General features: G+C 43.2%; 1 pseudogene; it reads left to right on the top strand.

Moving 5' to 3' along the window:
- Positions 1-4,735: 4,735 nt before the first annotated feature.
- On the top strand, positions 4,736-11,314 carry LOC112069780 (ubiquitin-conjugating enzyme E2 L3-like; annotated as a pseudogene).
- The last annotated feature ends 1,469 nt before the right edge of the window (positions 11,315-12,783 follow it).

The following is a 12,783-nucleotide window of genomic DNA, read 5'->3' on the forward strand; positions in this document are numbered from 1 at the left end:
TTTTACTGTGATGCTGACGACTGCTTGTGCCAATAAATATTGAAATGAAGCAGCCTACTGCTCGGTGCGTCACCGTTGCATTGTGGGAAATGTAGTATTGGTGCGTGTAAAAGATCTGCGGGCTTGCGGCTTGCTGCGGTCTGCGGGCCGGTTCTAATAATAAATCAAGATCATCCCAGGGGCCGTAAAAAACTTCTCGCGGGCGGATGTTGGCCCGCGGGCCTTGACTCTGACTATGTGATGTAGAGGATACTGCCTTCCTGAGACCAGGTACAGTTGTTCTCCACCAGAAAAGCCTGGGCTTTTCTAGGTCAGTGGTATTCATGGTGCTTCTTGTTGTGGTGCTCTTCTCTGGGCAGAATTTCCACTCTCTCGTATACAGTGCATTCGGGAAAGTATTCGCCCCTTTACTTTTTCCATTCAATTGATTGGACATGATTTGTAAAGGCACACAACTGGTCTATATAAAGGCCTACAGTTGACAGTGCATGTCAGAGCAAACCAAGCATGAGGTCAAAGGAATTGTCCGTAGATCTCCTAGACGGATTGTGTGAGGCACAGCTCTGGGGAAGGGTACCAGAACACTTCTGCAGTTATTGAGCGTCCTCAAGAACACAGTGGCTCTTTCATTCTTAAATGGAAGAAGTTTGGAACCATCAAGACTCTACTGTCTGTCCTGTCTGTCTGTCTTGTCTGGGGTTTCTTTTGTTTTTTTCCCCCCCCCCCTCCTACCTGCTGCGCTGCTGCTGGCCTGCCTGCCTGCCTGCCTGCCTGCCTGTCTGTCTGTCTGTCTGTCTGCCAATGTTTTTACCCCCTGTATTGACAGCACATTCACCACATTCAATTCTAATAGGTCACAACCCTGAGCCGAGCCACTTCAAATTCCCCTCTGACTGTTTTATGGTGGGAATCGCTAACTACTTCAGTCTAAAATTACTCTCTAAACAAGGCCAAGGGAAATTCTCATTGTCCTCTTTTATGTAAAACGACAACCATAAACATCCAAAGAAACAAACATCACACGCATGCATGGTCACAAACACACAGCCAGTCTCTGTGCAGAAATCCCCTCCGGTGGCAATGAGGGCATCAGATTGATCTTGTGTCTTGGTATCTTATCAGTATGCCAGACATGCCCACTGTTTATGGAAGTAGAGAGTCTGTTATCACCCCTTACTGGCATCAACAGACACAGAAACCAGACCTGGCTCAAAAACATGATGTGAAATCTAGAATTAGAATCCATTTGTTATGCTGGTGAATGAGGACCCAAAAGCGACGTAATAGTAACAGAGTCTTTATTCCAGTATTAAACAAATAATGATTCTCCTGGATATAATCAAAGGTAAATCCAAAACAGGAAACTGAAATCCTCTCGTCAATAGAGAGGAACGACTGGAGACGCGACCACAGACTGCAGGTCGCTTCGGGAAGGCACTGGCCGTAGCTGACATAGACACCTGCTCACACGCAGCATCTGAAGAAGGCAAAGAACACGACAGGGCGGAACAAGGACACAGGAACAGCAAACATCAAACAAGAATCCGACAAGGACAGAAGCGGAAAACAGAGGGAGAAATAGGAACTCTAATCAGAGGGCAAAATAGGGGACAGGTGTGAAAGAGTAAATGAGGTCGTTAGGAGAATGAGAAACAGCTGGGAGCAGGAACGGAACGATAGAGAGAGAGAGAGCGGGAGAGGGAGAGAGGGAGGAGGAGAGAGAGAGAGAAAGAGAAAGAACCTAATAAGACCAGCAGAGGGAAGCACAGGGACAAGACATGATAATCAATGACAAAACATGACACCATTACAGCCATTCTGGTTCTATTCCTCTCACTGCAGCCTCTTTGACTTAGAAAGTGTACTCTCTCTCTCTCTCTCTCTCTTCTGTAGAATTCTGAGATTGGCTCGATGATGAAATAATTTATCTAGGACAGTGGTGGGCAACTGGCGGCCCGGGGCACCCCTTTTGTTTTGTTTTTAGAAACTCAGTCGGGGTATCAATTTACTCTTGAGTTAGAAAAATTAAATATATCATTTCGAAATTTGGTTGTGCATCAACAGTCACTCAATTTGCCCATGTCAGCTACCATGATATCTAAACTTGTAGCAAGCATGGTCAAATTACTGACCGGGATGGGGCCCATAGATCATCACTTATCATATTAAAAACATTTGCCTCCAACCTMTGGCAAAATGTGTAGAATATCAGGAAATTAGCAATTGTGGCTCAATCAATCGATCTTTATTGTCCCAGGAAGGGCCATTCTTATGCAGCGTAAAATGACACGGCCATTTTGAATGGAATTATTGAGTCTCAGAGGCAGACATGGCTGATGAATTAAGATGGAGACAGAGAGGTGAAGTCTCTCTGGCGTTTTTATGTAGAAATCACTCTTGTTTTCTATCATTGTTTATGTCTGTTTTTTTACTGGTACACTTACAGTCATCTGCTGCTCATCATGCTCGGGCTAGTCCCAGCCGAGGAATGCTAAGTGATGGGAAAGAGAAAATATCAACTGGAGCCAACTGGCATCCCATCACAAAGCAAACAATTTGTTACTATTGTTTATCGTATCGTGATCCTATTGGTGGTCTTCAGTGAAGGCTGTTTATATGCCACTGTCATGATAAGAGAAAAAACATGTTCAAAAACAAAATGTATAATACTATTATTATATTATACACAACAGAAAACCTTTTTATTCAACATGCGTAAGGCTTTGTATGATGAATCTGATGAGTGATGACACGTTTATGATATCGCTGCAGGGCAAAGGAGAAGAGTACTGTTTTGTCTTGTGTAAACCTGTGATCATATAATTGTCAGCACTGCCTATCAGTGGTGGAGAAAGTACCCAATTGTCATACTTGAGTAAAAGTAAAGATACCATAATAGAAAGTTCCTCAAGTTAAAGTGAAAGTCACACAGTAAAATACTATTTGAGTAAAAGTCTAAAGGTATTTGTTTTTAAATGTACTTAAGTATCAAAAGTAAAAGTAATTCAAAATTCCTTATATTAAGCAAACCAGACGGCACCATTTTCTTGTTTTAAATTTTTTTTATGGATATCCAGGGGAACACTCCAACACTCAGACATAATTTACAAATGAAGCATTTGTGTTTAGTGAGTCCTCCAGATCAGAGGCAGTAGATGACCAGGGATGTTCTCTTGATAAGTGTGTGAATTAGACCATTTGCCTGTCATGCTAAGCATTCAAAATGTAAGTACTTTTAGGTGTCAGGGAAAATGTATGGAGTAAAAAGTACATTATTTTCTTTAGGAATGTAGGGAAGTAAAAGCAAAAGTTGTCAAAAATAAAAATAGTAAAATGAAGTACAGATACCCCCAAAAAACTACTTAAGTAGTACTTGAAAGTATTTTTACTTAAGTACTTTATACCCCTGCCGCCTTTGCACCAACATTGAGGTCAGTATTTTTTTGTGGCTTGCAAAGGGGAGGCAAAAAAGTCCATACTTCACACACTGGGTGCATCTTAATTCGCAACCCTCTCCCAAAGTATGCACTGGCGCACTCCCTCAGACACTGCTTACAACAGCAAAATGCTTGAAATCCACGACAGGGAGTGGGAGAGGGGTGTAGAATCTTAATTTAGCATACGACCCCAGTACAATTATTATTGCAGTATTATGGGACCACTGCTGCCATCTAGTGGTTAATTCTACCAGGCTTGGAAAAGCAGCTCCTATATAGTTTAGGGAGTTATCGCTTGTACTTTAAAACACTACAGCGAATATCAAGTGGTCATTCGTTGTGTTCTGCTACATATACAGACAGTGGATGGAGGTGTCTGTTGAGTGATTTGATTTTTAAACTAAGGGAAAGGGGGATACATAGTCAGTTGTACAACTGAATGCATKCAACTGAAATTTAACACAACCCCTCTGAATCAGAGAGGTGTGGGGGGCTGCCATAATCGACGTTCACGTCTTCGGCGCCTGGGGAAACAGTAAGAACAGCATCGGGTGGTTGTGATAGCACGACACAGTTATTGTTTACAAGAGAACTTGACTTGTTCTATTCTATTCAGAGGGGTAGAAAGGAAATATTTCATTCATTGACAAAAACACTCGCTAGTGGCTAGTTTACAATGGTCGGTCCATAGACTACGCTACGGGTTGAACAGTCGGGACAACTACAGCCATCTCAAACAAATTATGACTTTGAATATATCCTATTTCCATAAACATAATTTGAGATGCCTGTATTTGTCTGTCACATTCAAATGTCATACACACACAATTAATTATGTGGGGCTGCAGGTAAGCTAGTGGTTAGGTAACCCACGGTGCCTAGGCCGTCATTGTAAATAAGAATGTGTTCTTAACTGACTTGCCTAGTTAAATAAATAAACAATGTCTGAACCTGACGCACCTTTTTCATTTGATACTATAAATACAAGTCCTGTGAATGAATATGCTTAATTGGTATAGTAGCCAACTGAAGAGTTTTGAGCTGTTTATATAGGCTACACTGCAGTGTACAATAAGGGTATTTTCAGAATCAAGGCTTTTGAGTAATCAATGCATAAGCCAGACAATAAATTAAACATTTCTGGTAGCTTCTAAAATCTTTGTTGGTTTGAATGTTTACAAATCTGCCATCAAAAACAGAAAAAAAAATAAGTGGACTGGACTCTTTATTATTCTAAAATGAGTCATATAACACACGATAAAGATAATAAATATTTTTGGGGTCATGTGTCCCATACTTTTTATTGCCTTTTGGAACTGCGACCCCAAGACAAGTCGCCGCGTTGTATTCTGGGAACACACAGTAGATGCAAGATGGCGGCGAGCAGGAGACTACACAAGGTAAATATCATGATAACTCTATTTTCATATATCTATCAATAAAAAAAAAGTCAGAATGGTCTATCTAAGGGCTTGGTCATTATTCAGTACGACTCAGTCACGATATCTTATTGTTGTCCTAAATTGTATTTGGTTCAGAAGTGTTGAAGTCCCGCTAAAGGCGAGAAGGCACTCTCTTTCGCAAGCTAGGCCAGCAAGCATAAAACAGGTTAGGAAAGCACCGGCAGGGCCAGAGAAGATTGAGAGACCGGGTTCTGGGGATCAGCAGGGAAGCTAGTCTGCGTCGTTGCTTTCTCATGCGTAGCATTGACACCAATCTCCGAAACTGTACAAACGACATTTACACCGATCAATTTCTGTGTATCACAACCGTGCGATGGCTACTGTCGTAGTTAGCTATTTCCGTTACGGAGCTGTCTTCACTGTTTTTTTTATGGCTACTGTAGATAGCTAGTAGTTACCCAAATCGCCCAACTAACTAAATGGAGAAATTATGTTTCGCTTTATTTGTGACTCATACGATGCACAACCTCATTGTCCCTGTGTGTTAAAGGGTTAAAAATAACATTGAAACCGATCAATTTATGTTTATCACAACCTTGCAATGCCTACAGCGCTACTACTACAGCGTAGTTAGTTATTTCCGTTACAGCGCTGTCTACGCTGTTTGCTCGATTGCTACTTTAGGTTAGCTAACGTTAGCTAGTAGCTACCCAAATTGCCTCACCTACATGGGAAAGGATGTTTCGCTTATTTTGTGACTCACACCAAGCACAACCTCACTGTCCCAATGTTTAAAGGGTTATCAAGGGCTCGGTCATCATTCAGTACAATTCAGTCACTATCTTATTATCGTCCTAAACTGCATCACGACATGAGTCAATTATTCAAGTTACCCGGTTTATACATGTGACTTATCCAGAGCTTACCTAGCTAGCTAACTAGCAAACAGTAAGCATTACATCAATTGCCCAGAAAATGCAATCATCTTGGGTTTTGTAACCGCCTGGGTACCACTCCAGTTGTATAGCTAGCTAGATAGAGCCATAGCTGGCTATCAAGATACACGACGTCATTGTAGAAAACTGCACCGTGACATGAGTCAATTATTTCATGAGGTCATCTTGGTTTGCAGCAGGAAACAAAACCTAAACTCATACACTATTATTAGATATAAAGTTAATATAAAGTTAATAAACTTTATATAGTTAATCTAATAAACAATCAGCCGCTATCTAACTGAATTCTGTGGACCAAACAAAACATTCATTATTAGTATGTTGTCTGTCCAGACAGTAACATGAGAAGCACACAATTGTCTGTCTGGGTTTCAGTTTTGTTTACAATTACAAGACATGTCAATACCAGATGAGCTGTCATTGACTGACATAGATACCTCACAAGCAGCCACCTCTCTATTTTATCTATCTATTTATTTTATCTATCGCTCTATCTATTACTTGAATGACATCAGATTCATTGTAGCGAATTCGGAGGGTTACCCAGCCACAATCCTTGGCAGGATTGTACATTACCATCAACAGAGTCGTTGGAGGGGCCTTAACATATCATTATGTTTCTCTCTCTCCTCTTTCAGGAACTTGAAGAGATTCGCAAGTCTGGAATGAAAAACTTCCGGAACATTCAAGTGGATGAATCCAACATACTGACCTGGCAAGGTCTTATTGTCCCTGTAAGTGTTGTTATTCTCAGCATTGATTCATGGCTTCACAATTCTCTCATGAAGGCTATTACATCACAGAAGTCTCAATGGTCTGGTTCTAGAAGGACTATTACATCAACGAGAGTCATCAATGGTCTGGTTCTAGAAGGACTATTACATCACAGAAGTCCTCAATGTTCTGGTTCTTGGAAGGACTATTACAGTCACCGAAGTCCCTCTATATTCTGGTTCTAGAAGGACTATTACATCACAGAAGTTCAATTGGTCTGTTCTAGAAGGACTATTACATCACAGAAGTCTCAATGGTCTGGTTCTAGAAGGACTATTACATCACAGAAGTCTCAATGTTCTGGTTCTGGAAGGACTATTACATCACCGAAGTCTCTATATTCTGGTTCTAGAAGGTCTATTACAGCAAGAAGTCTCTATATTCTAGAAGGACTGTTACATGTATTAATGTCTCATTGAAGGCTATTACATCACAGAAGTCTCTAATATTCTGGTTCTAGAAGGACTATTACATCACAGAAGTCTCTATGTTTGGTTCTAGAAGGACTTATTACAGCACAGAATCTCTATATTCTGGCTCTAGAAGGACTATTACAGCACAGAAGTCTCTCTTATTCTGGTTCTAGAAGGACTATTACACACAGAAGTCTCTATATTCTGGTTCTAGAAGGATATTTACATCACAGAAGTCTCAATGTTCTGGTTCTAGAAGGACTATTACAGCACAGAAGTCTCTTATATTCTGGTTCTAGAAGGACTATTACATCACAGAAGTCTATGTTCTGGTTCTAGAAGGACTATTACATCGCAGAAGTCTCTATGTTCTGGTTCTAGAAGGACTATTACATCACATAAGTCTATGTTCTGCTCTAGAAGGACTATTACATCACAGAAGTCTCTATGTTCTGGTTCTAGAAGGACTATTACATCACCGAAGTCTCTATGTTCTGGTTCTAGAAGGACTATTACATCAACCGAAGTCTCTATGTTTCTGGTTCTAGAAGGACTATTACATCACCGAAGTCTCTATTTTCTGGCTCTAGAAGGACTATTACATCACAGAAGTCTCTATGTTCTGGTTCTAGAAGGGACTATTATCACCGAAATCTCTATGTTTCTAGAAGGACTGTTACATGTATTAAATGTCATAACACAGTGATAAGAGATGCTCCTTGGTCATTGTTGCACTAACTAACAATGTTTTTATTTTCTACACATTACTCCTCCAGGACAACGCTCCTTATGACAGGGAGCTTTCAGGATTGAATTAATCTTCCCCGCCGAGTACCCCTTCAAGCCCCCCAAGATCACGTTCAAGACGAAGATCTACCACCCCAACATCGATGAGAAGGGACAGGTGTGTCTGCCTGTCATTAGCGCAGAGAACTGGAAACCAGCTACCAAAACTGACAAGGTGGGGCTCACACAACACACACCACTCTATAATTTGCATATAATGTAAATTATCCTGCAATACTTACATTATTATTATTAATATTTGTTTACCTTTATTTTATATAGGCAAGTCAGTTAAGAACAAATTCTTATTTACAATGACGGCCTAACCGGGGAACAGTGGGTTACCTGCCTGATGTTTACCGCTTGTCAGCTCAGGGGATTCGGTCCAGCAACCTTTCCGGTTACTGGCCCAATGCTCTAACCACTAGACTACCTGCTGGTTACTGGCCCCAATGCTCTAAAACCACTAGACCTACCTGCTGGTTACTGGCCCAACGCTCTAACCACTAAGACTACCTGCTGGTTACTGGCCCAATGCTCTAACCACGAGAACTACCCTGCTGGTTTACTGGCCCCAACGCTCTAAACCACTAGACTACCTGCTGGTTACTGGCCCAACGCTCTAACCACTAGACTACCTGCTGGTTACTGGCCCCAAAACGCTCTAACCACTACAGACTACCTGCTGGTTACTGGCCCAAACGCTCTAACCACGAGACTACCTGCTGGTTACTGGCCCAATGCTCTAACCACTAGACTACCTGCCACCCGAAATGATACAACTGACACAATACACTGACCCTGACCCTGACATGATACCGGACATTAAAACTGTACCACTGATTGATACCCTACCACTGATTGATACCCTGACGCTGGCATGATACCGTACACGTGATTGATACCGTAACCAACTGATTGATACCGTACCACTGATTGATACCCTACCAACTCGATTGATACCCTAACCACTGATTGATACCCTACCACTGATTGATCCTAACCCACTGGCATGATACCCTACCACTGATTTGATACCTGAACGCTGGCTGTACCGTACCACTGATTGATACCGCTACCACTGATTGATACTCTACAACTGATTGATACTCTACCACTGAATTGATACTCTATACACTGGTATTGATAACTCTAACCACTGAATTGATAACCGTACCACTGATTGATACACCGTACGCACTGATTGATACCGTACCACTCGATTGATACCCTAACCACTGATTGATACCCTACCACTGATTGATAACCCTACCAACTGATTGATACCCTACCACTGGATTGATACCCTACCCAACTGCATGAAACCCTACCACTGATTGATACCGTACCACTGATTGATACCCTGACCGCTGGCATTGATACCCTACCACTGGCATGATACCCTACCACTGATTGATACCCTGACGCTGGCAATGATACCGTAACCACTGATTGATACCCTGCCGCTGGCATGATACCCTACCACTGATATGTTACCCTCTGACATGATACCCTGACGCTGGGCGTAATACCCTGACACTGGGCATGATACCCTACCATGATTGATACCCTGACATGTTACCCTGGCATGACACGCTGGCAATGATACCCTGACGCTGGCCGTAATACCGCTGACACTGGACGCTGGCATGATACCCTGACAGGATACCATACCTGGCATGATACCTTGATGTGATACACTGGCGTGATACCCTGACGCTGGCGTGATACCCTGACACTGGGCGTGAATACACTGGCAATGACACCCTGGACATGATACCCTGACATGAATACCCTGACACTGGGCATGATACCATGGCAATGATACCCTGACACCTGGGCGTGATACCCTGACACTGGGCATGATACCAATGGCATGATAACGCTGACACTGGCGTGATACAATGGCTTGATACCATGGGGGACGCTGGGCGTTGATACCATGGCATGATACCCTGACATGGGCGTGATACAATGGCTTTGAATACCCTGACACTGGGCATGATACCCTGACATGGGTGTGATACCATGGCTTGATACCATGACGCTGGGCGTGATACCCTGACACTGGGCATGATACCATGGCATGATACCCTGACATGGGCGTGATACCATGGCTTGATACCATGACGCTGGGCGTGATACCCTGACACTGGGCGTGATACCATGGCATGATACCCTGACACTGGGCGTGATACCATGGCATGATACCCTGACACTGGGCATGATACACTGGCATGATACCCTGACACTGGGCTTGATACACTGGCATGATACCCTGACGCTGGGCATGATACCCTGACATGGGCGTGATACCATGGCATGATAGCCTGACTCTGGGTGTGATACCATGGCATGATACCCTGACGCTGGGTGTGATACCATGGCATGATACCCTGACGCTGGGAGTGACACCATGGCATGATACCCAGACACTGGCATGATACCATGGCGTGATACCATGGCATGATACCCAGACCCTGGACAGTAGAACCTGATCAATGACTGAAGTGAAAGAGAAAAGGAACGTAACAGGAGAACACATGAATCAGTCACGTATTCTACTTCAATGACTCATTTTCCTTTGTGTGTCAGTTCACTTGTTTAACTCTCAGTTGAAGTAGTAACTTTAGTCAAAAAGAAAAATAATCTGTTCATTCTGCACTGATTCAGTTTCTGCAATGTCATGATTGGCTGTTTGTCTTATCTATTCTGCAGTAATTCATGACTGACTGTTTGTCTATTCTGCAGTAATTCAGTCCCTGATTGCGTTGGTGAACGACCCCCAGCCAGAGCACCCCCTGAGGGCAGACCTAGCAGAAGAATACTCAAAGGACCGGAAAAAATTCTTTAAGAACGCAGAGGAGTTTACAAAGAAACATGGAGAAAAGAGACCAATGGACTGATTACCTGACCAGTGTGTAGCCCTCTCTCTCTCCTCTCCCCAACCGAACGTCTCTCTTCTCCTCCCTTTTCTCTGCACCTTCCCCCTCTCTCCTCCCCATCTCCCCACACACCCTCTCCTCCATTCTTCCCCACACACACACATCATCCTAGCAGCCCAGGAGCAGCCCTAGCCTCACCTCAGCGTGTGGCTGCAGCCTCACCTCTCCCATCTACGCAGGACTCTGGATCAGACCGGTTTCTCCTCCTCCTGGCGATAGCTCGAGGCCGTTACTAACTTTATACTATTTTCTTAAATTAAAATATGAAAAATGAAAAAGACAAGAAAAAATAAATGGTTAGAACGTCAATGTTAAATATGGAGAACTAAGGAGAGAAAACAAATAGAAGGAAATGGAGAAGAAAAATCTGTTTTTAGTTTTGCTGTTTGTAAAAAAAAAAAAAAAAACTTTTTTTTTTTAGGAAAAACAAATCACTGCTTGAGTATTGTAGACCTTTCTCCTAACTTCTGGAAGGAGATCTTTCTGACAGGAGGAAAAGTTGTGGTTATCCTTTTACTTTCTTTGTTCTCTTCTCTAGTCTCATCTTGTTCTGTCAACCCTAAATGACGTCTTACTAAAAAAAAAAAAAGGGACAACCCCTTCTCTCACAGCTTGCTAGGCCCTGGAAGTGTGTGCTGAAATGTTTTCCCTTTGACTTCTCTGCTTCTGGAGTTGCACTGTATTCTGTGGAACAAGCCCTCTCTCCGTTGTCCTTCCCCTCAGCTAGAAGCCAGCCCACTGAGCAGACAGACACAAAATGGCCACTGATAATACCCTAATATTACTTACAAGTGCAATTGACTGGAGATGATCATCATTCACACTCCCCTTCACCAGTCCAAAATGTCCCTCTTTGCGTTAGATGTTCTGAGACTTCCTTCTGGTTCGTTTTTTTGCTTTATAGGCAGAAGTGCCATTCCGACTGAAAACATCTCCCTCTGTGTAACGCGGTTGTATACCCCACCCGCTGGTTCTACCGTGTTCCTACCGTGCTGCGTTACTTGGGTTCTAACTGTTCTCCTATACACATTTAGATTCCAGTTTGCCATCTCCAGACAGTGGGAAGTAGAAATAGTAGTGACACCGTACAGTTTGTTTCCTGTGAAAGGCTCTGCAGGGTCAATCCAATGTCTGCAGTGGCCGCACAGCGTTTACTGAGACACGGCCTCTGAAGCCAGGGCATGTATACTTCTTTTTGCAGAGCTGTTGTCAAGGAAGTGAGTTTGTGTTTATACAGGACCTCCCACCCCCACCTAATATCAACCAATCATGTCAATGCGGAGCGATAAGAAGCCCCCCCCCCACACTGTTACAACATTTTGGGTGGCGCACGGTGATGTGGTATGGAGCTCAATTTGGCCTCCAGTGGCTCCACGATTGCGTCACACCCTCCTCCATACAGCGCCTCCGACCACATTTTTAGAATCAAGCCTAAATTGGCTTTAAGTCTACTCTCCAGTCCGCTCATGGTCACACACAAAATCTGGGAACCCCACCTCCTCTCTCTCGCTCTACATAAAAATAATCTTAGCCCCCGCAAACCAAATCTCATGTCATCGCGAGAGACTGACATAAGTATATCAATCAGTGGCCGATTTATATCCACTGGAACAAGGAACTTAGTGAACTGTCAGGCTTGGTCGGGGCAATGCCAGGGGAGTCTAAAGACTGGGTTGAGTCCAGAATGGCACCCTATTCCTTACATAGTGCTATACTTTTAACCAGAACCGTATGTGCTCTGGTCATAAGTAGTGCGCTATATAGGGAATGAGATGCTATTTCAAACACAGACTGGGTTAACGCACAGAGACGGTGGTCCTTTATAACAGGCACCTTTATATTGAGCTGGGAGAGGGCTGTCTCTCTAATTGTCTGTCTGCCAGTAGGGTGTAAACAGGACAGGGACTGGAGCAGTGTAACAGCTGTGTGATTTGGTCCAATGTTTCATAATAAAGATGGCTAACCATTTGGTCTCATTGTCTGGGTGAATGGATGCTCTGGGAGTGAGATTTACATATCGTTTTACAGGGATAGTGCCAGTTTTAACCCGCCGGCTCATTTTCAACTGC

This window comes from Salvelinus sp. IW2-2015, unplaced genomic scaffold, assembly GCF_002910315.2.
Source record: "Salvelinus sp. IW2-2015 unplaced genomic scaffold, ASM291031v2 Un_scaffold1117, whole genome shotgun sequence".
Lineage (NCBI taxonomy): Eukaryota > Metazoa > Chordata > Actinopteri > Salmoniformes > Salmonidae > Salvelinus > Salvelinus sp. IW2-2015.